Raw genomic sequence first — 23,964 nt, forward strand, 5'->3', positions numbered from 1 at the left:
CTCTTAATTCATTAACATAGTGAATTAATTATACACTGATTGGTTTCCAAATGTTAAACTGGGCCTACATTTTAGGGTTTAATCCCATTTGTTAGTGATTTATTTTATTGTTGGATAAAATATTGTTTAGAATTTTTGCATCTTATATGGTCCAGTTTTTTTATTCTATTATGTCTTTTCTTTTGTTATTAGAATAATTCTGACCTCATAGAATGAGTTAGAAGACAGTCCCTTCTCTTTATTGTTTTGTGAGAGTTTACTCAGAATTGCTCTTATTTCTTCTTTAAAATTGAGCAGTGAAGCCATGTACACTTGGTATTTTCTTTGTGGGAGAAGATTTCTTAATTACAAATGTAATTAGTTTAATATACAGAGCTATTCAAGATTATCTGTTTGTTTCTTTTTTTTTTCCCTTTTTTTTGTAGAGACAAAGTCTCACTTTGTCGCCCTCGATAGAGTGCCGTGGCGTCACATAGCTCACAGCAACCTCCAACTCCTGGGCTTAGGCAATTCTTTTGCCTCAGCCTCCAAAGTAGCTAGGACTACAGGCACCCACCACAACTCCCGGCTATTTTCTCATTGCAGTTTGGCTGGGTTTGAACCTGCCACCCTCCGTATATGGGGCTGACACCCTACCCACTGAGCCATAGGTGCTGCCCCCCCACTTTAAAAAAAATTGATGTATCTTTTAATGTGTTTTTTTGTTTGCTTGTTTGTTTTGCTTTTTTTGTTTAGCAGGCCTTGAGCGGGTTTAGAATCTGCCATCCCTGGTGCAGGGTCCAGTGCTCTAACCATTGAGCAACTGGCGCCCAGCCTAATATTTTTTTTTTTTTTTTTTTTTTTGGTGAAACAGTCTCACTTTGTCACCTCTAGTAGAGTGCTGTGGCATCACAGCTTACAGCAACTTCAAACTCTTGGGCTTAAGCGATTCTCTTGCTTCAGCCTCCCAAGTAGCCGGGACTACAGGTGCCCACCACAACTCCTGGCTATTTTCTTGTTGCAATTTGGGGCCGGGCCGGGTTTGAACCCGCCACCCTCAGTATATAGGGCCGATGCCCTACCTACTGAGCCACAGGCACCAACCCTATCTGTTTCTTCTTGAATGAGTTTGTTTTTCAGTGAGTTTATCCCATTTCCTCTAACCAGTACTTAGGGTGTTACCAGAAGATTGGTGCTTCTCCCCAAGGCCAAATCAGTGAGAAGAAAGACCAGGACAAGTGGTTTGAGGAATGAAAGAGAAATTTATTAATTTGCCAGAAGCTTATTACATTGCTGGCAAATGAGGAGGGCAGGGGACTACTGAATCAAAGATTGCCATACTGGTTATATATAGGGAGAGATGTAGGGATTTTTAAAAGGGAGATTTGTGGCCTTTGGGATTGGGTCTGTGTGACCAGTGTCACATGTTGTGGCTTTGGACGGTTGTTGAGTATAACTGGTAGTTTTGGTGCACCTTACTGAGGACCGTTCTGTGTAGCCATCTCTTTCAGTTTAAGATACTACAAAATAAATGGCAAGAACATGTTCTTGCCCCTTTGATTACTGGCCTCAGGATGGAATGCAGGTTTTAATCCCTTAACAGTGTAGGGGTTTTAGAGAGACAATTCATTTCCTTGCTCTTTCCTGACCTTTACCTCTGTTACAATGGCATAAAGTTCATTAATATTCCATTATGCTTTTAATATCTATACAACTGTAGTGAAAACACTTCTCATTTCTGATATTTATAGTTTGTGTCTTCTCTTTTTGTTCTCAAGTCAGTCCAACTAGAGGTTTATCAGCTTGTTGATCATTTTAAGGAATCACCTTTAAGTTTCCCTACTTTTAACCTCGGTTTTCTGTTTTCTATTTCATGGATTTTCACTTTAATGTTTATTATTTCCTTTCTTCTGCTGACTCTAATTTGTCTTCATGTTCCAGTTTCTAGGGTAGAAACTAAATTTATTGATTTGTGATCCTCTTTTTCTAATAAAGGTATTTAATGTTAAAAATTACTACCTAAGTACTGCTTTAGTGGCAGCCTGCAAATCATGTTATGTTGTTTTAATATCCTTCTCATTAGTTCTTACATCTGTGTCAGTTCTGGATTGGTTATGATTATTTTCCTTTTTGTGGGTCATGTTTTCCTACTACTTTGTATACTTCATGATCTTTGTTTTTCAACCTTTTTTAAACATCTCATGGCACACTTGAACCTATAGTTAAACTTCTGTAGCACACTTAAATTGCATTGATCAAAGAAAAGTGAAAAAAATAATGTATTTACTGTGCTTTGAACTTCTTTTGAAAATAATTTAATTAATGGTCTTTAAAAAATTTTGTAGTATACCCAAGATCTTTTCATAACACACTGGTTGAAAATCACTAGTTAGATGCTAGATATTAATAAATTTTCACTTGGTAGGTGCTGAGTATCTTTTGTATACTCACTCATTTTGAGCTTTGTTCTGGAATGTAGCTAAGTTACTTGGAAGCTATTTGGTTTTTCAGAGTGGTGCTTTTATGACTTTTTTTTTTCAGATGAGAGTAATGCTTATTCTAGGGCTAATTGCTCTCTACTTTTGAGGCTGACCTTCTTTAGTAGTCTACCCCAAACCCCTGAATTATGAGATATTTCAGTTTGACTGTAGGGAATAGACACTGTTCTCATCCCTTGTGTGCTTGTCAAGCATTATCAGAACAATCCCTTCTAATAGTTTTTCCCTGGCCTCAGTTAGTTTTTTCATAGACATGTGCTGGTCTGTACTCTGCTGAATAGTCGGGATGCTCTGCTAATACACAGTTTTCTCTTCTCTGATTTCCTTTTTTTTTTTTAAATTGAGTAAGTTTATTTTTAACAAAAATGGTAAATTAAGTCATGAAAATATTGAGAAATTTAAGTGAATAGCTTAAAGAGCTATTTCTATTTACACAATTCCAAATATTTATCTTGGTGTATATATTGTTAATTCAACAGCACTTACATTTTTTTGATGTTTACCATTGTTATATTATTTTTTAAGTTCAATACAAATATCCATTGTATACCATTAACAATTAGAGAATTAAAGTTAACATGACAACACAAAATATGAAATACACAGAAATAATTCTTCAGAAATATATAGCATTTCTACATGGAAAACTTACAGCTATTGAAAATGTAAAAAGACACATGTCTGTATATATTGCAAAATTTTTATTAATGATTTTTTAAATTTGTTTAGGTAGTCCTTCTTTTGTAATTCAAGTTATTGTCTTTCTAGGGGTATCAGTATACCACATAGCAAATTCAGATTGTCTGGTGGTTCAGAAGGATGGTAGTAAACAGCTGGTCCACTGTGGTGGTGTTATATATGCAGGTACCTTCAGGCTTTCCTGTACATTCCCAATAAAGTAAACCGATAACACAATTTTGAGAGTTTGTTTGGGTTGTCTTTTGGATACATTTTTCACAACCTTCATTATATCTTATACCTAAGATTAAAGAAGGAAAAAGTCCAAAGCAAAGAATCAGTAATCAGTCCCACGCAGCTGCTGCTCATCCTCAAGCTTCTGCCCTGTGTAGACCGGTCAGCTCCTGGTATGTGCCTGGGGCAGGGCTGTAGTCTGTTTCTTCAGGGTAAGACAGTGGAGATACTCTGGGTTGGACCGTCTGTTCCCCATCACTGGCTGGTTTCACATGTGAGTCATGTATCCGGGCAGGGATGCCATTCACCTTCACTGCTGTTGGTTTGGACAGGATCACCAAGTAGGGGCCTTTTCACCATGGTTTCGGTGGGCTCAGGCTCCAATCTTTAATCCACACCTGGTTACCTGGGAGAGTGAGGATGGACTGGGGGTGATGAACTAACAGGGTATCTATCGTTCACCCATTCTGAAATCTTTTTTCATTATTTTTCCCAGTGACATTAATTGGTTAGTAAGTTAGTAAGTTTTGTTTCTTCCAGTTCTCTCAGGGTGCCTGGTAAATTTCTTAAAATGGCAGGGGTCCTGTTGTGATATAGCACTTTATAGGGTAAGTAACCTATTCTTTTTTTTTTTTTTTTAATTTTTGATCCAGGTTACATTGATTGCATTTGTTAAGTACTAAGTCCCACTTATAATTGTGTCCCGCCCCCAAAAGGTATGTCCCATACTGTGACCCCCCCAGACCCCTCTCTCATTCCTTTTCTCTACTCTTCCTTTTCCCCTACCCCACACCGTGTACTAGGTCATTAATTGTCCTCATATTAGCATTGAGTACATAAGATTCTTGTTTCTCCATTCTTGTGATGCTTTACTAAGAATAATGTGTTTCACTTCCATCCAGATTAATACAAAAGATGTAAAGTATCCATCTTTATTAATGACTGAATAGTATTCCATGGTATACATACACCACAGCTTGTTAATCCATCCCTGGGTTGGTGAGCATTTTGGCTGTTGCCACATTTTGGTGATTGTAAGTTGAGCTGCAGTAAACAGTCTAATTCAGGTATCCTTATGGTAAAAGGATTTTTTTCCTTCTGGATAGATGTCCGGTAATGGGATTGCAGGATTCTCTTCTCTGATTTTCTTTTCTTTCAACTGTTGCTACTTTGTTTTCAGCAGACTCTCAGCCCATTTCTTTAACTTAGGGTATCTTTAACTAACATATAATTTGTAGGGCCCTGCTATACAATGAAAGTGTGGGCTCTTTGCTTAAAAATTATTTAGAATTTTAAGTTGTCAACAGCAGAACATTAAACCAAGCACAGGGCCTTTCTGAGCACAGCTTGCAGGTCCACTGGCCAGGGCTATTGCTGTGCCCCATCTCACATTCTCTTCTCTGTTTGGTGCCTGGGAACTCTCTTCAAAGCAGTAAGTCAAGATAGTTCTAGGGCTTTATATTTTGCTTCCCATCTCTCAGGGATTGCTTTTTTTTTTTTTTTTTTTTGCCTTATGTCCAAAGTCTTGAAAACTGTTATCTTTATGTATTTGTCTGGGGTTTTTGGTTGTTTAAGGCAGGAAGATAAATCTAGTCCTTCTTAGCCCATCTTGCCTAGAAGTAGAGTTATTTTTAGTATACATTTTGTTTAAGAACCTGGTAGCTGTTTTTGTGTCAAACTAGGCTAGGATTCCTCTGTCTTGCCTATGGGCTTGGTACTTTGTTTATAACTTTTGTATCATTTGTTGATTTGTTTTCCGGTCTTCCAGACTAGGATCTTGAAGCAGAAGCAGATTTCCTAGTAACTCATTTTCTGAATTGTATCACTCGATTTCAAGAAAGTGTTAACTTCCTGCTTGAAATCTCTCTGCCCTCATTCTTCTCTGTGCTGCATTTAAGTGCACACTGCAGAAGAGTGAGGCCAGTATTCTTCTGCCTCCTGCAAAATACATCCCCTTGCAGTGCAATTTGATCAGCATTTGGGCAACTTTTCAGATATGCCCTGCCCTATTAGCAAGAATATACAGTGATGCAAAAATGAATTTGTCAAGAGTTTTATGGCTTCATGATCTATTGTACAATATTAATCCTGCTGCGGTGTTATTAAGTCATTTTTCATCTCCCCTCAAATTAATGTTGACGTTCTATTACTGAATTTGTTCTTGTCCCCAGATTAAAACATAAAGGAAAAAAACCTTCCCTTCTGTGATATTAAAATTAATTGTACGGTAAGCAGTACCTTGCTTGGTGAAGTAGAATCTAGGAAAAATTATAATAGGAATTTATTTCTCTGCTTTCTGTTTGTTCTTGTGCACAGAAAAAGCACAATTAAAAATATATTTCTAAGGAAAACAGGAGAACACAGCTAAGGGAAGGGGTAAATTTAAAATACAAGATTTCTTAAAACGGAAAGAGAAAATCAGCCTGAGCCTAGGGGAACCACACCTAGCCAGTACTTCTATACTAGAGCCTGAGAGAAATGCTTATGGCTATAGATGTACAGGACTAAGAATTTGGGCTGACCTAGAATTCTATTTTGTTTATATTCAGAAAAATTAGAGGCACTTAAAAACTGTGACATACAGAGGTCAACATTTATAAATCAGGGTACTACCTTAATCAGGACTCTACGAAGAGAGCCGTTAACTGTGACTGGCTCTACGACTATTGGTGACCCTATGTGGTTTTTTACATTCCCCACCTAGAACTACTTTACCTTTTGAGTTGTATCTCAGAAACTGGATTTTTTGCAAACCAGAAGAGCTGAGATTCTGAACACCCCTAGGCAGACTTCCTGTGGCCAAAGTTCACTAACCCTCACAACCTGTCCCCCTTGCATGTAGCCAGAGAATTCTCCTCTCCTGACAAGATGTCTGCCATAATTTAAAAAAAAATTCCTTTCTTCCTTGTCAGTTTTTCTTGTCTCAATAATTGGATCCTTGTGTAATTTGTATCTGGATGTAGATGGAAACCCTCCTGTGGTTTCTACATTATTGCTTCAAAAATAAGACTAAATGATGATTTTCTGTGAGTGTTCTTTTTCTAAAGTACATCTTTACCCACATGGAAACAGAAATCAGCCTTGTGTCTGTGATCTCTGTGATGAGATTTCAGGGTATTGTGATTTTTGTTGTTGTTGCTGATTTTTAGGTAGGTGCTCTAGAATGCTAATTGTTACTGTGGGAGGAATTGTGGAATTCACAAGAAGTTTATAATTACAAATGTGCTCTTGGTGGTGAATTGTGGGGAAATTTTATTTTTTAATTTAATTAAATTAATTTTTTTTTTTTTGAGACAGTCTCAAACTGTTACCCTGGGTAGAGTGCTGTGATGTCATAGCTCACAGCAACCTCAAACTCTTAGACTCAAAGGAGTCTCTTGCCTCAGCCTCCCAAGTAGCTGGGATGACAGGCGCCTGCCACAGTCCCTAGCTATTTTTTGTTGGAGTTGTCGTTGTTGTTTTAGCTGGCCCAGACTGGGTTTGAACCCTCCAGCTCTGGTGTATGTAGCCGGTGCCCTACCCACGGAGCCACTGGCACTGCCCTATTTTTTTAATTTTTATTTATTTTTATTTCCAGATTTAGGGGATACAAGTGGTTTCTGGTACATGGCTGTGTTGTGCAGTGGTGAAGTCTGGGCTTTTAGTGCACCTATTGCTTATAGGTGTACATTGTATTGCATAGGTAATTTTTCATCCCCTACCTCCTCCCACCTTCCGTACTTCTGGGTCTCCATTGTCCTTTATACCCCTCTGTGTGACCATGTGTACCTATAGCCTAGCTCCCACTTACAAGGGAGAATATGCAGTATTTTTTTTTTTTTTCCTGAGCTACTTCAGTTGAGATAATGGCCTCCATTTCCATTCAAGTTTCTACAAGATACTACTTTACTCTTTTTTGGCTGAGTTGTATTTCATGGTATGTACTTAGCATGTAGGTTGATTCTGTATCTTTGAAATTGTGAATTATGTTGTGATAAACCTATAAGTGCATATGTCTTTTTGATACAAAGACTCATTTTCCTTTGGGTAGATAATCCAGTAGTGGGATTGCTGAATTATATGGTAGATCTATATTTAGTTATTTGAGAAATCTTTGTACGGTTTTCTATAAAGGTTGTGCTAATTTACATTCCCACTAATAGCGTACAAGTATTTCCTTTCACCACATTTGTGTCAGCATCTATTTGCTTTTTTACTTTTTCATAATGGCCATTCTGACTGGGTAAGGTGGTCCCTCACTGTGGGTTTGATTGTTTTGTTTTGTTTCCTCCCTCTCCTGATTTGTTCTTTTTGGATAAGGTTGCATTGGTTTTGCGGGGGGTGGGGGGAGGGTGTCTTTTCTGGTTCCATACAAAGTCTAGATCTGTGAAAATTACATTGGTATTTTAATGGGGATTGCATTGAATCTATAAATCACTTTGGGGAGTAAAGCCATTTTGATAGTGTTGATTCTGCCAGTCCATGTGCATAAGAGGTTTTTCCATCTGTTGCAGGGGTCCTCAAACTTTTTAAATAGGGGGCCAGCTCACTGTCCCTCAGACCGTTAGAGGGCTGGACTGCGGGCCCTGGGATGAGTCGGCTGCTAAGCAGGACAGGCAGCAGCGGCAAAAACACCTGGCAGGCCGGATAAATGTCCTAGGCAGGCTGCATGTGGCCCACAGGCCGCAGTTTGAAGATCCCTGGTTTACAGCCTCTGCTGTTTCCTTCTTTAGTGTTTTGTAGTTCTTCCTGTAGAGGTTTTTTAAATCCTTAGTTAAATACATTCCTAGATATTTTATTTTCTTTGTTGTTATTGTGAAGGGTCTTGAGTCTTTGATTTGGTTCTAAGCTTTGCTGCTATTGGCATGTTGAATACCACTGATTTGTGTACACTGATTTTGTAACCTGAGACTCTCATATTTATTTATTAATTCCAGGAGTCTCTTGGCAGAATCTTTGCAGTTTTCTAGGTATAAGATCAAATCATCAGCAAAGAGAGAAAGTTTGACCTCTTTTTCCCCCAATTTGGATACCCTTGATTTCTCTCTCTTATCTGATTGCTAGCACTATGTTAAATAGAAGTGCTGATAGTGGGCATCCTTATCTGGTTGCAGTTATAAGTGGGGATGCTTTCAGTTTTTCCCTATTCAAAATGAGGTTGGCTATGGGTTTGTCATATATGGCTGTTATGAGTTTGAGAAAAGTCCTGTCTGTGCCTAATTTGTTAAGCATGCTTATCATAAAAGTTTGCTGAATTTTGTCATATGAGTTTTTTGCATTTATTGAGAAGATTGTGTGGTGTTTGTTGTCACTTTTTTTTTGAGACAGAGTCTCAATTTTCTTGCCCTGGGTAGAGTGCCATGTAGTTATCTCCATCAACTCCAAACTCTTGGCCTCACGCAGTCTTCTTATCCTACCTAGTCTCCTAAGCTGCTGGGACTACAGGTGCCCACCACAACACCTAGCTATTTTTTTGTTGTTGTTGTAGTTGTGTTATTTTTTATTTTGAGTAGAGAAGGATGTCACTTTACTCAGGCTGGTCTCAAACTCCTGAGCTCAGGCAATCCACCTGCCTCAGCCTCCCAGAGTGGTAGGATTACAGGTGTGAGCCAATGTACCAGGTCTTAGTTTTTGCTTCTGTTTATGTGATAAATTATATTTATAGATTTGTGTATGTTGAACTATCCTTGTGTGTCTTAGATGAAGCCAACTTCTGCACAAGGAATTATTTTTTCGATGTGTAGCTAAATTTGATTTGCTAGGATTTTATTGAGACTTTTTGTATCTGTATTCATAAGGGATATTGGTCTGTAGTTTCCTTTTTTTGTTCAGTCCTTTTCTGGCTTTGGTATCAAAGTGATACTGGCTTAATAAAATGCATTGAGAAGATTTCTTCTTCTTGATGTTATGGTAAGTTTTGTAGGGTAGGAACGAGTTGTTCTTTGTAGTTCTGGTAAAATTTGAGTGAGAAACCATTTGGTTCCTGGGACTTACTTTTGTTAGTTTTTTTAAATTGTTACTTCATTATTGGTCTGTTCATGAAATGTATTACTTCCTAATTGAGCCTAGGCAGGCTGTGCATTTCTAAGAATATGTCCATTTCCCCCACTTTTTCATGTTTATATACATAGAAATTTTTATAGAATTTAGAAATGATATTTTGTGTTTCTGAAATATCAGTTGTGATTTCTCCTTCATTCCTGACTGAGCTTATTAGAATCCTTTCTATTCTGTTTCTGGTTAATCTAGTGAGAAGTCTGTCAATTTTATTTATTTTTTCTAAAGATTAACTTTTCATTAATAAAGTACTTTAAAAAGATAAAAAAAAGATTAACTTTTCATTTTGTTATTCTTATATATACTTCTTTTGTTACCAGTTTTATTTAGTTCTGCTCTCCTCTTGGTTATTTCTTTTCTTCTGCTGGATTCGAGATTGGATTGCTCTTCCTTTTCCGGTTCCTGGTGAAGTTTCATTAGATTGTTGATTTGTGATCTTTCTTTTCAATGTAGGCATTTATGGCTGAGTTTTTCTTTCAGGACTGCTTTAGCTATATCCCACAGATTTTGGTAACTTGGGTCCTGTATATCATTTAATTCAAGGAGTTTTTTATTTCTATCTTGATTTCCTCTTTGAAGGAATATCATTCAGCAGTAAGGTTTTTTAGTTTCCATAACTTTTTATAGAAATGAGTATTTCTGTGGGAGTTGATTTCCTATTTTATTTCACTATAGTCCAAGAAGATGCATGGTATAATTTCTATTTTTAAAAATGTGTTGTTTTGTGGCCTATGACATGATCAATCTTAGAGAATGTTCCACGAGCTGATGAGAAGAAGGTATATTTTGGGGTTTGGTGGTAGGATATCCTATAAATGTCTATTAGATCCATTTGTTCTTGAGTTCTGTTTCAGTCCATCGTTTCTTTATTTTCTGTTTGGGAATCTTTACTGTTCTCTCAGAGGGGTGTTGAAGTCCCCTGCTGTTACAGGACTGCTGCTTATTTTGTTGAGATCAAATAGGATTGCTTTATGAATCTCCGTGCAATTGTGTTAGCTGTGTAAATGTTTAGGATCATTATATCTTCTTGTTGAATTGTTCTCATTACCATTATATAATGACCAACTTTTTCTTTGTTTGTTGTTTTGAGGTAACTGCTATACCAGCTTTTTTGTTTGTTTGTTTTCTTTACCATGGACTATTTATTGTTTTCTATTCCTTCACCTTGAGTCTGAATGAGTCTTTGTGAGTTAGATGTATTCCCTAGAGAACACATATACTTGGCTTGTGCTTTTTTATCTATTCTGCCAGCCGGTGTCTCTTGAATGGGGAGTTTAAGCCATTCACATTTAGTGAAAGACTTGATAAATGGGGTGGATTTCTGTTTCTCATGTTGAATAGAACTTTATTGCTCTGTTTTTCCAGTTGAGCCATTTTGGGCTTGGATCTTTAGCTGTGGTGGATGTTTACGCTGGGATTCATCTATTTGCTGATCCATGTATAGTATAGGTCTCAGTACTTTTTGCAAGACAAGTCTGGGAAAATATGGAAGGTTTCTCAGATTTGTGTGTCACCCTTATGCAGGGGCTATGCTAATCTTTTCTGTATCATTCATAATTTAGTATATGTAAATTATACTAATTTAGGTTCTCAAATTTTTCTTTATAGAATGTAAACATGGGTCATATAATAAAAATTTAGCCAATTATACACAAATATATTTTTATATCTGTAAATGACATATAGCAGTGGAGTAGTCTTCAGGAGGATGAATGATGATACAAATACTGTCATGGGCTTTCATACTGAAAAATTTCCTTTTCCTAGTAACATCATAGCACAATGTATTACTCATGTATCTGTGGTAATGTTGGTGTAATCAAACCTGTCATGTTCCTAGTTGTATAAAAGTCTAGCATGTACAGTTATGTATGTTCATAATACTTGATAATGGTAATAAATGACTATATTAGTGGTTTAAATATTTACTGTACTTTTGATCAGTATTTTAGAGCGTATTCTTACTATTCATTGAAAAATATTTAACTGTAAAACAGCCTCAGGCAGGTCCTTAAGGAGGTATTCCAGAAGATGGTATTGTTGTCATAGGAGATGACCGCTCCATGTCTGTTACTGCCCTTAAGGCCTTCCATTAGGACAAGATGTGGAAGTGGAAGACAATGAGGTCAAGATCATTAATATAGGCCTAGGCTTATATGTGTGTTTTGTGTCTTAGTTTAACAAAAAAAGTTGATAAAGTAAAGAAGAAAATTTAAAAATGAAAAAAGCATATAGAATAGAGATATAAAGAAAATATTTTTGTATAGCTGTACAGTATGTGTTTTAACCTGTGTTACTATAAACAAAGTTAAAAAGTTTATAAAGTAAAAATTTGTATTAGGCTAAGGTTAATTTATTATTGAAGAAAGAAAAGTAGCTTTTTATAAATGTAGTGTAGCTCTGAATACACAGTATTTATACAGTTCACAGTAGTGAATAATAATGTCCTGGGCTTTCACATTCACCCGGAAATCACTCACTAACTCACCCAGAGCAGCTTCCAAGTGTGGTAAGTGCCAATGGTAAACAGGTACACCATTTTTAATCTTCTAAAGTGTATTTTTACAGCACCTTTCTGTGTTTAGATATGTTTAGATACATAAATACTTACTATTGTAAGCATATTGTACAGTATTCAGTACTATCAGCTGTCCTGGTTTGTAGCCAAAGAAGATTAAGCTAAACCATATAGCCTATGTGTATAGTAGGCTGTACCATCTAGGTTTGTGTTTAGAAACATTCTGTGTGATGTTCACACAAGGATGAAATCACCTAATGATGCATTTCTCAGAATATATCTTCATCATTAAGTAGTACATGACTGTACTTTGGGCAATGCAGTGAGAAAACTGAAGAATAATGACTTATTTCACTGTTGTATTAACCTCAGTGTAAGTGATTCTATCATTTTCTTGTTTCCTGTTTCCATTTCCCCTCTCCCCTTTCCCATCTCCCTGTGTTGCCCAGGTTAGAGTACAGTGGCTAACTGTAACCTCAGACTTCTTGCCTCAGGCAGTTCTTCCATCTCAGCCTCTCCAGGAACTGAAACTATAGATTTGTACTACCACCCTAGGCTAATCTTTATTTTTAAATTTTTATTTATTTATTTTTTGAGACAGAGTCTCACCCTGTTGCCCTGTTTAGAGTGTCATGGCATCATCTTTCATACTGAAAAAATCTTAAACTCCTGGGCTCAAGTGACCTTGCCTCACCCTCCGGAGTAGCTGGGACTATAGCTGCCCACCAGAATGCTTGGCCTATTAGTTTTCCTATTTTTAGTAGAAACGAGGTCATGCTTTTGCTCAGGCTGGTCTCCAACTCCTGAGCTCAAGCAGTCTAACTGCCTCGGCTTCCCAGAGTGCTAGGATTACAGGTATGAGCCACCACACCTTGCCCACACTAGGCTAACATTTTTTTCTTGTGCAGTTGAGGTCTCACTATGTTGCTTAGGCTGGTCTGGAACTCCTGGCCCCAACTGATCCTCCTACCTCAGACTCCCAAAGCTCTGGGACTATAGTCATAAGATACAGTGCCCACTGTGCATGGCCTCGTTTTGCTTTCTTGTTATTATCCTACTGTTTTTGAAAGCATATTTGGATAAATGGATGAGTACTGATAAAATAGCTCCATGGATGATGAAATGGCAACATTTTTCAAGATACAGGAAAAATAAAATCACTAAACTTTCAATATACTGTGTCTTGGATTTATAAAATGTATCTAATAGGCCAAAATAGTAATTATAAGATAGAGCACGAAATTTCTGTCAGTAGTGCTAAGAAAGAATAAAGGTCATGAAATGTCATGCCTCGTACTTAGGGCTGCTGAAAAAGAAACTCAAAACTCCTTGTGGCTTAGGATATGTTGAGTAATCATAATATATTTAATGTAAAAACTTTGATTTAAAAATATTAAGGAAAATTCCTTGGCCCTTTAGATGTTTTTAATTTTTCTCATATTTGATGCCATCATGAGATTAACTCCTATACAAACAGGGTTTTTTTTTTAAGTAGTCGAAGACCCCTTTTCTCTAAATAAAATAAAACTTAAAAAATTTTTTTTAAATAATGAAACACAATTTAACAGATGTTTATGTATTGAGAACCTAAATGGGATCAAGGATAGGGAAGTAATAGTTGGAAGAGAACATAAATATAACAATCCTGACCTGAAAAAAAATCTTAACATTTATTTGAACTCCTTATATACTAACATTTTAATTTTCAAAGTAAAAGAGTCATAAAGTTTAGGTTGACGTTATTATTTAAGGTTCTCCATGCTATAATCACAACCAAGTATAAGCAATTGTGAAGGAAAAAAGAGCAACAGAGGCCGGGTGAGGTGGCTCATGCCTGAGGCTGAGGTGGGAGGATCACCTGAGTTCAGGCGTTCAGGAACAGCCTGAGCAAGAGTGAGACCAGACTCTAAAAAGTAGCCAGGTGTTGTGGTAGGCACCTATAGTCCTAGCTATATGGGAAGCTAAGGCGGGAGGATCACTTCAGGCCAAGACTTTGAAGTTGCGATGAGCTATGATGCCATGGCACTCTACCGAGGGTAACAGGTGAGACTCTGTCTTAAAAAAAAAAAAAAAAAAAGCCTGTTATCCTAGCACCCTGAGAGGCTGGGGCATGTGGGTTGCTTGAGCTCAGGAGTTCAAGACCAGCTTGAGCAAGAGTGACACCCCATCTTTACAAAAAATAGAAAAACTTACCTGGGTGTTGTAATGGGTGCCAATGGAGGCAAGAGAATCTCTAGAACTCAAGAGACTGAGGTTGACGTGAGCTATAATGACTCTATCACACTCTACTCAGGGCAATAGAGTGAGACTTAGTCTAAAATATATAAAAATAAAAAGAGTATTATTAATATTGGACATGGCTTAAAAAGTGGAACATCTTAATCTCTTCTAAACAGATTTAGTATGTTCTGGAATACTAAATTCTAAGTCTTGAAATTCTGAGTTTCTCAGGCAAGTCTAGAACTGATTGCATATACTTATTCTTATAGAGCATGTTTTGAAAATTATTCTTTAAGGTTATGGAGGTATAAGAAAATAATGTAAGTTCTTTTGGTAAAAGTTTTTCATGCTATTTGAGATGCAAATATTAATTTTGCCAATAAATAGGAAAAACTGGAACTAAAGTTCCAAACGTTATCTTTGCCCTTATACAGCTGCATTATTACCCCACTGAACAGTATGATAAACGCTTTATTCTGATAGTCATTGAAGCACATCGGATTCTTTCTGTATCACTGGGTATGAACTTTAATGCTGTTTTCCCAGTAAGCTGTGTAAATATGTGGTCTCAATATGTATTTCCAGTTTGACCTTTATACTTTCTATTTCTGCCAATTTTGTCTTTGCTGTGGTATCTTGCTACATCTGTTGCAAACTCTTCCCCATCTCCCACCTCTGCCAGAAATGTCACTGCTGTAAAATAAGTTTATTATTTTGTCTCTACATTCCTGATAGTGTGCATTTTCTTCCATGTAACTCAAGATGTTCATTTTCTTTCAATAGTTTCTGTCTATAAGCTTACTGGGTTTTGTTGTTATTTTGTAAAATTAAAATACGCTGCATTTCCGAAATGCTTTTCTTGGCTCCATGTCTCCTTTGAAGCCAGCCTATATTCTTTTTAAAAAAATGTGTTTAAATGATGTGATGCAAACTCAGTTTTGTCACATGCATAGCCCTCATTCTGAGTTTAAGAACAAGTATTTAACATTGTTTTGTCCTCATAGTTCTTCTAATTCCTCTTGCTCATTTAATAATGTATCCTCGTCTTGGACTGTGAACTCCTCCTTCCTTCTTGCCCTCCAGCATTATCAGCTATATGCTCTGTGTTGAGGACTCTTTTATAAAAGTGTCCAGAAATAGAGCAGGGAGCAGCTCCCTGAGTGGTGTCTTTTGAGACAGAGCCTCAAGCTGTCCCCCTGGGTAGAGTGCTGTGGCATCATAGCTCACAGTAACCTCCAACTCCTGGGCTCAAGCGAGTCTCCTGCCTCCACCTCCCAAGTGGCTGGGACCACAGGCGCCTGCCACAGTGCCCGGCTATTTTTTGGTTGCAGCCATCATTGTTGTTTGATGGGCCCAGGCTGGATTCGAACCTACCACCTTAGGTGTATGTGGCTGGCACCTTAGCCACTTGAGCCACAGGCGCTGAGCCGAGTGGTGTGCTTCTTTGCATATTTTTATGTGTCTGTTTTCCTATGAACACTTAGCTGAACATTTAACACGTAGCAGGTAGTATCCTAAAATGGGAATATAGCAGAAACTGGCAAAGTCTACCTTAAAGGACCTCATGTTGTTGTGAGAGGAGAGAGAAACAAGTAAATATGGAGTATATGAGTATCAGATGATGATGAGTGCTATGGGGAAAATGAAAGCATAGTTAAAGGGAAAGGGAGTGCTAAGGAAGGAAGGGGAATATTTTGATTTCCTATTTTATGTAGGGAAGTTAATAGGTGTCTTAGTTCAGGCTGCTATAACAAAAATAACATAGACGGGGTGGGTTAAAAAGCAAATTTCATCTCAGGATGGAGGCTGGGAAATCTACAATCAAGGTGCTAGGCAGTTAGGTTCCTGATGAGGGAGCCCTTTCCTGGGTTTGCAGACAGACGCCTTCTTGCCTGTATCCTCACATGGCAGAGAGAGAGATATCATCTCTTTGTGTCTCTTTTTAAAAAAAGGACTCTACTCTCATGACCTGAATACCTCCCCCCGCCAAGCCACCACTTCCTACCATCACATTGGCAATTAGGGTTTCAACATATGAATTTTTCAAAAAACATTTCATATTAATATGAGAGTACAGATGATTAGGCTACATTGTTTGTGTTTGTCAGGCAAAGTCCAAAGCTAAGTGTGCTGTGTACCCTTAAGTTGTGCCCATTAGATGAGAGTTTACCAGTCCCTATCCCTCCTCTCTCTTCTCTCCCCACTTGAATTTAATTGTGTTTTTCTTTCTTTCTTTCCTTTTTTTTTTTTTTTTTAAAAACAGAGTCTCACTCTGTGTTCCTGGGTAGAGTGTCATGGCATCTTCATAGCTCACAGCAACCTCAAACTCTTGGGCTCAATCAGTCCTCTTGCTTCAGTTTTTCTGTTTCTAGTAGAGATGAGGGTCTCGCTCTTGCTCAGGCTGGTCTTGAACTCCTGTGCTTAAGCAGTGCACCCACTTCGGCCCCCTGGAGTGCTAGATTACCATGTCCAGCCTGTGTTTTTCTTTTGTGTGGGTGTATAGTTGCTTTTCAGTTGGTTTCATATTAATATTGAGTACATGCTTTTCCATTCTTGTGACATTTTACTAAGGAGAATATTCTTCAACTCCATCCAGGTTAATACAAGAGACCATCTTTTTATGGCTAAATGATATTCCATGCTATACATATACCACAGTTTAGTTTATTAATCCACTCATGTCTTGATGGGCACTTGGGTGGATTCCACATCTTGGCAATTATGAATTGAGCTGAGATAAACATTCTAGTGCAAAAGTCCTTATGGTAAAAAAAAAAATTTTTTTTTTTTCTGGGTAGATATCTAGTAGAATGGGATTGTGGGATCAAATGGAAGGTATACTTCTAGTACTTTGAGGATTCTACATACCTCTTTCTAAAGGGGCTGTATTAGTTTGCAATCCCACAAGAATAGAATTGCCTTTTACTCCACATCCATGCCAGCATCTGCAGCTTTGGAACTTTGATGTAAACATTTTGAGGAGACATAAACATATAGTCCATATCGAAAGATAAAAGATGAAGCCATATGGATATATATTTAAGGAAATGCAAATGCCCTGCCACTGGAGCGTCTTCTAAACTTTGTTCCAGGAATAGCAGAGAAGCCAGTGTGTTGTCTGGCACAGAGTGATAGGCTAAGAGACTAGATCAAGTGTGGTGCTCAGGTAATCTTGACACTCAGGGAGGCCAAGGCAGGAGGATCGCTTAAGGTCAGGAGCTGCAGATCAGCCTAAGCAAGAGTGAGACCCCATCTTGACTAAAAATTGAAAAATTAGCTAAGTTTGGAGGCACATACCTATAGCCCCAGCTACTGAGGAGGTTAAGGCAAACTCCTGAACCCAGGAGTTTGAGGTTATAGTGAGTGACAGTGACACCACTGCACTCTACCCAGGGTCATTTTAGGCCCTTGTAGGCCTAAGTAAGACCTTTTACCTTTTACTCTGCATGGGATGGGAAGCTATTGTAAAATCTGCTTGATAACTTCAAAAGAGTGATGTAACCGGTCTTGTTTTTAAGTGAGTTATTTGGGCTGCTATGTGGGGGCAAAGGGGAATGCAGAAAGATCACTTAGGGGACTTCATTGCAGTAATTAAAGTTAAGGTTATGATGATGTCAACCAGGGCTATGTAGTTGGGAGGAATTGTTAGGATTTTAGATATACTTTGAAGGTAGACTTGACAGGATTTATTGATTGATGCAATGTGAAAAAGATGACTCCAAGATTTTGGGCCCAAGCAACTGCAAGAATAGAATTGCCTTTTACTGAACTGAAGAAGGCTGCCAAAGAAGCAGTTTTAAGGGGTGACACCTGTGGCTCAAGGAGTAGAGCACTGGCCTCATATACCAGGGTTGGGGGGTTTAAACCCAACCCTGCCCCCCCCCCCCAAAAAAAACCTGCAAAAAAAAAAAAAGAAGAAGCAGTTTTGATGGGAAAATGAGAAGTTGGGTTTTGGACGTAGTGTTAGATGTTACTAGATTGGCTAAAGTTGCCTACAAAATCTCTTGTTAATCATGCTTCTATTTGATTGGTTAAAAAATCGCCCCAAACTCAGCCACCCCTGCAGTACGTACAAGGATCATTTTCTGTGTACATTCTCTCTTATGCAGTAGCCATTATTTAAACATAGTCATGAGTTCAACTTTTTACCTTGCCTGAAACGTTTCTACATACCTTACATGTATGTACTTATTGGTGAGGTTCACTTTTTTGTTGGAGACCATCTTCTGGAATTGTTCACAGAAAGATCTAAATGATAGATTTGATAGCCTCTAAGTGTGAAAATTTCAGTTTTGCCCTTTGGTAAGAGTGCTATTTTGCTATAAAAGTCTAAATTTAGGCTTGGTGCCTATAGCTTAAGTGCCTAAGGTGCCAGCCACATACACCAGAGGTTGGTAGGTTCAAATCCAGCCCGGGCCTGCCAAAAACAGTGATAGCTACAACCAAAAAATAGCTGAGTGTTGTGGCAGGCACCTGTAGTCCCAGCTAGTTGGGGGGCTGAGGCAAGAGAATCACTTAAGCCAGGAGTTGAAGGTTGCTGTGAGCTGTGATGTTACAGCACTCCACCCAGGGTGACAGCTTGAGGCTCTGTCTCAAATAAATAAACTTAAAATTATTTTTCCCCCAAATCTTTGTCTAATGATAATTTTTAAAAGGCAAAGCAAAAAAAAAAAAAAGGAGGGGGGAAGGGGATCAAAGTTCTAATGAAAGAAAATTTTCAACGTTAAAGACTGACATCTTCAAAGTCAGTGATCCCATACCAAATAATGAGCAAGATAAATGACATAAGATCCCACACAAGATTTACCACCCGATAAAATTTCAAAACTCAGTTGATTAAGAAATCTCTTCCAGGCTTGGTGCCTGTGGCTCAAGCAGCTAAGGCGCCAGCCACATACACCTAAGGTGGCAGGTTCGAATCCAGCCCAGGCCTGCCAAACAATGACAGCTGCAACCAAAAAATAGCTGGGCGTTGTGGTGGGCACCTGTGGTCCTAGCTACTTGGGAGGCTGAGGCAGGAGACTCGCTTGAGCCCAGGAGTTGGAGGTTGCTGTGAGCTGTGATGTGCTTGAGCCCAGGAGTTGGAGGTTGTTGTCTCTACCCAGGGGGACAGCTTGAGGCTCTGTCTCAAAAAAAAAAAACAAACAAAAAAACTCTTCCAAAAGAAATTTCATACCAGGTTCCCTACATAAGGAGAATCAGATAGCCAGACTTAGCACATTGAATGTTACGAATTAGCCAAGGAATACACTCCCTTTAAAACAGTATATGAAGCACCAGGGTCAGAGAGTGAAATTTTAGATAGGCCTTTAAATAAAAGTCTATAGGACGTGAGAGAACTAACCTTGCAGCCATTAGCAGATGAGCATCTAAGGCAGAAAGCATACTGGTATGGAAAGGTCCCGAGACAGAAGTGTTCTTGATGTTTAAGAACAGCAAGGGGGCCAGAAAGTGTGGTAGGAGTGCAGGCCAGCAGAGAAAGAGCAAAGTGGTAAATAGTAGGCGATGAGGCCAGAGTATAAGGTGACTCATCTTGTAAAGGGCTCATGGCTCATGGTACATAAAGACTTCAGGCTTTACTGAATGAGATTAAAATCCATTAGCTTTGGGCAAAATGGTGATATGATCTTTACATTTTAGCTGCTAGAGTGATTTTTTTCATGTTAAGAAGTAACTCCTGACAAGGGCAAGGGCAGTTAGAAGATTAGTATAATAATCCAGGGGAGATTTCACAATGCCTTGGATCAGAGTGATGACACTGAGGGCGATGAAAACTGCTCAGATTTCTGAATCTTTTTTGAAGCTGGAGCTGGTAGGATTTGCTTGACAGGTCAAGTGTGGGGAAGAAGGAAAGGGAGACAGAAAAACAGAGACAGAGATCAAATCAAGTGTGATATCAAGATTTTTGACCTGATTAATTCCTAGGTGGAATTAGTATAAACTGAATTGCAGAAGGTGTGTGTGGGAGCCAGAATAGCAGAAGCTTACCTTTAGACATGTTTTTAAACTCTCTGATCTTTGCCAGTGTGAAAAGTGAAAAATAAATACCATTTTTGTTTTCATTGATATTTGCATTTCCTTTATGTGACCCATCTGTTTGAATTAATTTATTTGAGGAGGCATTTTTTTTCTTTTGGGGGCTCTTTACCTTTTGATTTGCAGTAATTATTTTTTTTAAATCTTGTTTGTGATGTTTTGTGTAATTCAGGATTTAAAAAAAAATTATTGAGTTTATCAATCTCTTACAGTACCAGAGTTTGTTTCTTATTTAGGCCTTTACCCTACAGGCATCATTTAAAACTAATTTTGTTTTTTTTTGCTAGTACTTTTGTGATTTTATTTGCATTTAAATCTGTAATCTGTCTGGATGTTAAATTTGATGAAATGCTGTTTTAGATGATGGGCTTGCTGAATAGATAATTCTAGGAAGTTAAAATGTAGCTGCAGAGCCTTAGTTCTCACCAGATCTGGGACACAGAACAGGTCTCTTGAAGAGCTTCTGGAAAGGATGCTGCCTTTTTCCTTTGGGAAGATTTGGTTGGCTGTTGTGGTATAGCCACGTCTAAGAGCAGCGATGCTCAGACTTTAGGATTGAATCAGCATCACCCAGAAGGCTTGTTAAATATGTTAACTAAGCCCCACCTCCTGGATTGATTCTCTAGATCTAGAGAAGAGCTTGAGAATTTTCACTTTAAAATCCAGGTAGGGCTGGGCATGGTGGCTCATGCCTGTAATCCCAGAACTATGGGAGGCCAATGCAGGTAGATTGCTTGAGCCCACAAGTTCAAGACCAACCTGAGCAAAAGCAAGACCCTGTCTCTAAAAACAATAACAACAACAAAAATATAGCTGGGCATTGTGACTGTTAGGAGCCTGTAGTCCCACCTACTTGGGAGGCTGAGGCAACAGGATTGCTTGAGCCCAAGAATTTGAGGTTTCTGTGAGCCATGATGCCATAGCATTCTACCATGAGCAAGAAAGTGAGAATCTGTCTTAAAAAAAAAAAAGAAAAAAAAAGGGCGGCACCTGCAGCTTAAAGGAGTAGGGCACCAGCTCCATATGCCAGAGGTGGCTGGTTCAAACCCAGCCCTGGCCAAAAAAAAAATAGTTCCATGTGATGCTGATGGTTCTGGACAGCACTTTGAGAACTACTGGCTTAGTGGTTCTAACCTAAGCTCTGGAACCAGAAGGTTCAAATTTAAATCCCTTTTCTGTTACTTACTAGTTCAGTGATTGGGGGTATTTTGTTGTGTGTTTCCACCACTTTCTCCAGGCCATAGTTTCCCTTTCTTGAACCCAAAGTATTTATTTAAGAGCCATAGTGAAAAGACTTAAGAGGAAGACTGCATTTGTAATAGTTAGCACATGCTTAAAACCTGGTAAGTGCCTCTAATGAATACATATATAAGCTGCTGCTGCTTTTGTTAAGTTCTGTTTCGGTCAGAGTGACTAACCTAGTGCTGTACAATAAAAATATAATATGAGCAACATATAATTTTAAAATTTCTAGTAGCCACATAAGTGGCTACACAAAGCAAGGTGAAATAAACTTTAATAAGTTTAACCTAATGTTTATGAAACACTTTTTCAATATGTAAACAATGTATTTTTTCTTCATATGAAGTTTTAATTTGGTGTGTCTTTTATTCATTTAGATTAGTCAAATTTCAAGTGCTTGATAGCTGCATGTGGCCAATGACTATCATTTTACATTGTGGTGGTGTAACTGACACTCATTGCCTTGTCCTTTTGGCCACCTCCATCATGTCTAGCTTTGTTTTAGGGCTGGTTCTTGGTTCAGTTAGTTGTGACATGGAAGTAAGCCTATTATTTTACTTAATGCAGAAGGAATGACTCCAGGCAGGGCAGGCATCCTCCAGGTGATCACAGACTTCTGTCTCTTAAAAGTTGAGTGAGGCGCAAGAGTTTGTATTCAGCATCTGCCAAGGAGATTATGCCACTTGGAACCCAATGTCCTTCAAAAGAGCTCTTGTAAATTCTTTAGGCGTATTTCCTACTGGAAGAGGGGTCCTGGAAACCCCTGGATTTGTAAGAAATAACCCTGATTCTTTTTTTTTTTTTTTTATAACCCTGATTCTTAAAAGCTATTTGTGTGTGATGTCATTGGTTTCCAGAACTCAGCCTGTAAACTCATTGGAGAGGCATTTTCTTCTGTAGGTCTGTGAAGACTCTTTGTTTTGAAGGAGTTCCCTTAGGACTTGTGATTATTATTATTATTTTTTTCTTTAGACAGAGCCTCCAGCTGTCGCCCTGCGTAGAATGCCGTGGCATCACAGCTCACAGCAACCTCCAACTCCCGGGTTTAAGAGATTCTTCCTGCCTTGACCTCCCAAGTAGCTGGGACTACAGGTGCCTGCCACAAAGCCCGGCCATTTTTTGGTTGCATTTGTCATTGTTGTTTGGCAGGCCTGGGCTAGATTTGAACCTGCAAACTCTGGTGTATGTGACTGGTGACCTAGCCACTTGAGCCACAGGCAGAGAGCCTGCGATTATTTTTTGATAGAGGAAATTGCTTCTTCAGACAGCCACTGGTTCCAATTCCCCCCCTCGCCCCCCAATTTTGCTTTGGGATAATATATATGTCTGATGATTGCAATGTTGCGATTTTACATAGGGAAAGAAATTTCAGTGCCCCTCTTTTGCTGGACATTAGCGTATTTTAAAGTGATGTGGTATACTTTTGTCTTCAGTAAGTATTCATTTATCAAATATTTCAGTACCCACCAAGTCCCTGGCACAGTTTTGTTTTTTAAGACAGGGTTTCACTGTTGTCCAGGCTAGAGTGCAATAACTCACTGCAACCTTAAACTCCTGGGCTTACACTATCTTCTTACCTCCACCTCCAAGTAGCCAGGATAACAGGTACACACCACCATGCCTGGCTAAATTTTAATTTTTTTTTTTTTTTTTGTAAAGATGAGGTTTCACTCTGTTGCCCAGGCTAGAGTGCAGTGGCATCATCAGAACTTACTTGAGCCTCAAACTCCTGGGCTCAAGCAATCCTCCAACCTCAGACTCCCAAAGTTTTAGGATTACAGATGTATTAAGCCACTGTTCCAGATTCAGTTTTATATTTATATTTTAAGATTTGTTTGGCATTCTTTTTGTTTTTAACCCATTTGATGATACATATTTGAAATGTTAAGATTTTCTTGTCTATGGTGGATAAATCATGTTTGGTAACCTCTTTAAATTTATAAATGGGCAATATGATTTGCATTTTTGGAAAGTATTTTATTACTCTTGCTGACTGACTTTCTTTAAATTGAGGCTTTTCTTTTAACTTCCATAATAAGATTTAGGAACTATGTTGTTTCTTAGACTAGGCTTTTTTAATGGCCCAGTAGGGCTCTCTTTTGAATTTAGAGTTCTTTCTCTTTCTCTCTCTCTCTCTCCCTCCTCTCTTTCTTTCTCCTTCTATATTCCAAGTCATCAAGCAATTGAATTTGCATTTCTAGGCAGTATTTCTATGCTTAGGAAAAAAAAAGAATTTTTTTTTTTTGTCTTAGCTGCCCATCATATACTACCATTTATCAGCTTTTGCTGCTGAGAAAAAGTAATGATGATGTGAGTGGTTTGAGGGATCAAAGCAAAGTACTGCAAATAGATGAAAAGAGTGGAACTCCACAATCATTCTTCCCTTCTCCCAACTTTAAAGTTTCAAAAAGTTCCGGCTAAGGCGCCAGCCACATACACCTAAGGTGGCGGGTTCGAATCCCTAGCCTGGGCCTGCCAAACAACAATGACGGCTGCAACCAAAGAATGGCCAGGCGTTGTGGC

General features: G+C 38.4%; 1 protein-coding gene and 1 pseudogene across 1 annotated transcript in view; one reads left to right on the forward strand and one right to left on the reverse strand.

The window, feature by feature from the left end:
- The window catches only part of ZFAND3 (zinc finger AN1-type containing 3), a 376,393-nt gene that overhangs the window by 178,053 nt on the left and 174,376 nt on the right, over positions 1–23,964 (forward strand). The gene's annotated exons all lie outside the window — the stretch shown is intronic.
- Positions 10,905–11,003, reverse strand: LOC111725111 (annotated as a pseudogene).

Source organism: Otolemur garnettii, unplaced genomic scaffold (assembly GCF_000181295.1).
Source record: "Otolemur garnettii isolate 467f Iridium unplaced genomic scaffold, OtoGar3 scaffold00031, whole genome shotgun sequence".
Classification (NCBI taxonomy): Eukaryota; Metazoa; Chordata; class Mammalia; order Primates; family Galagidae; genus Otolemur; species Otolemur garnettii.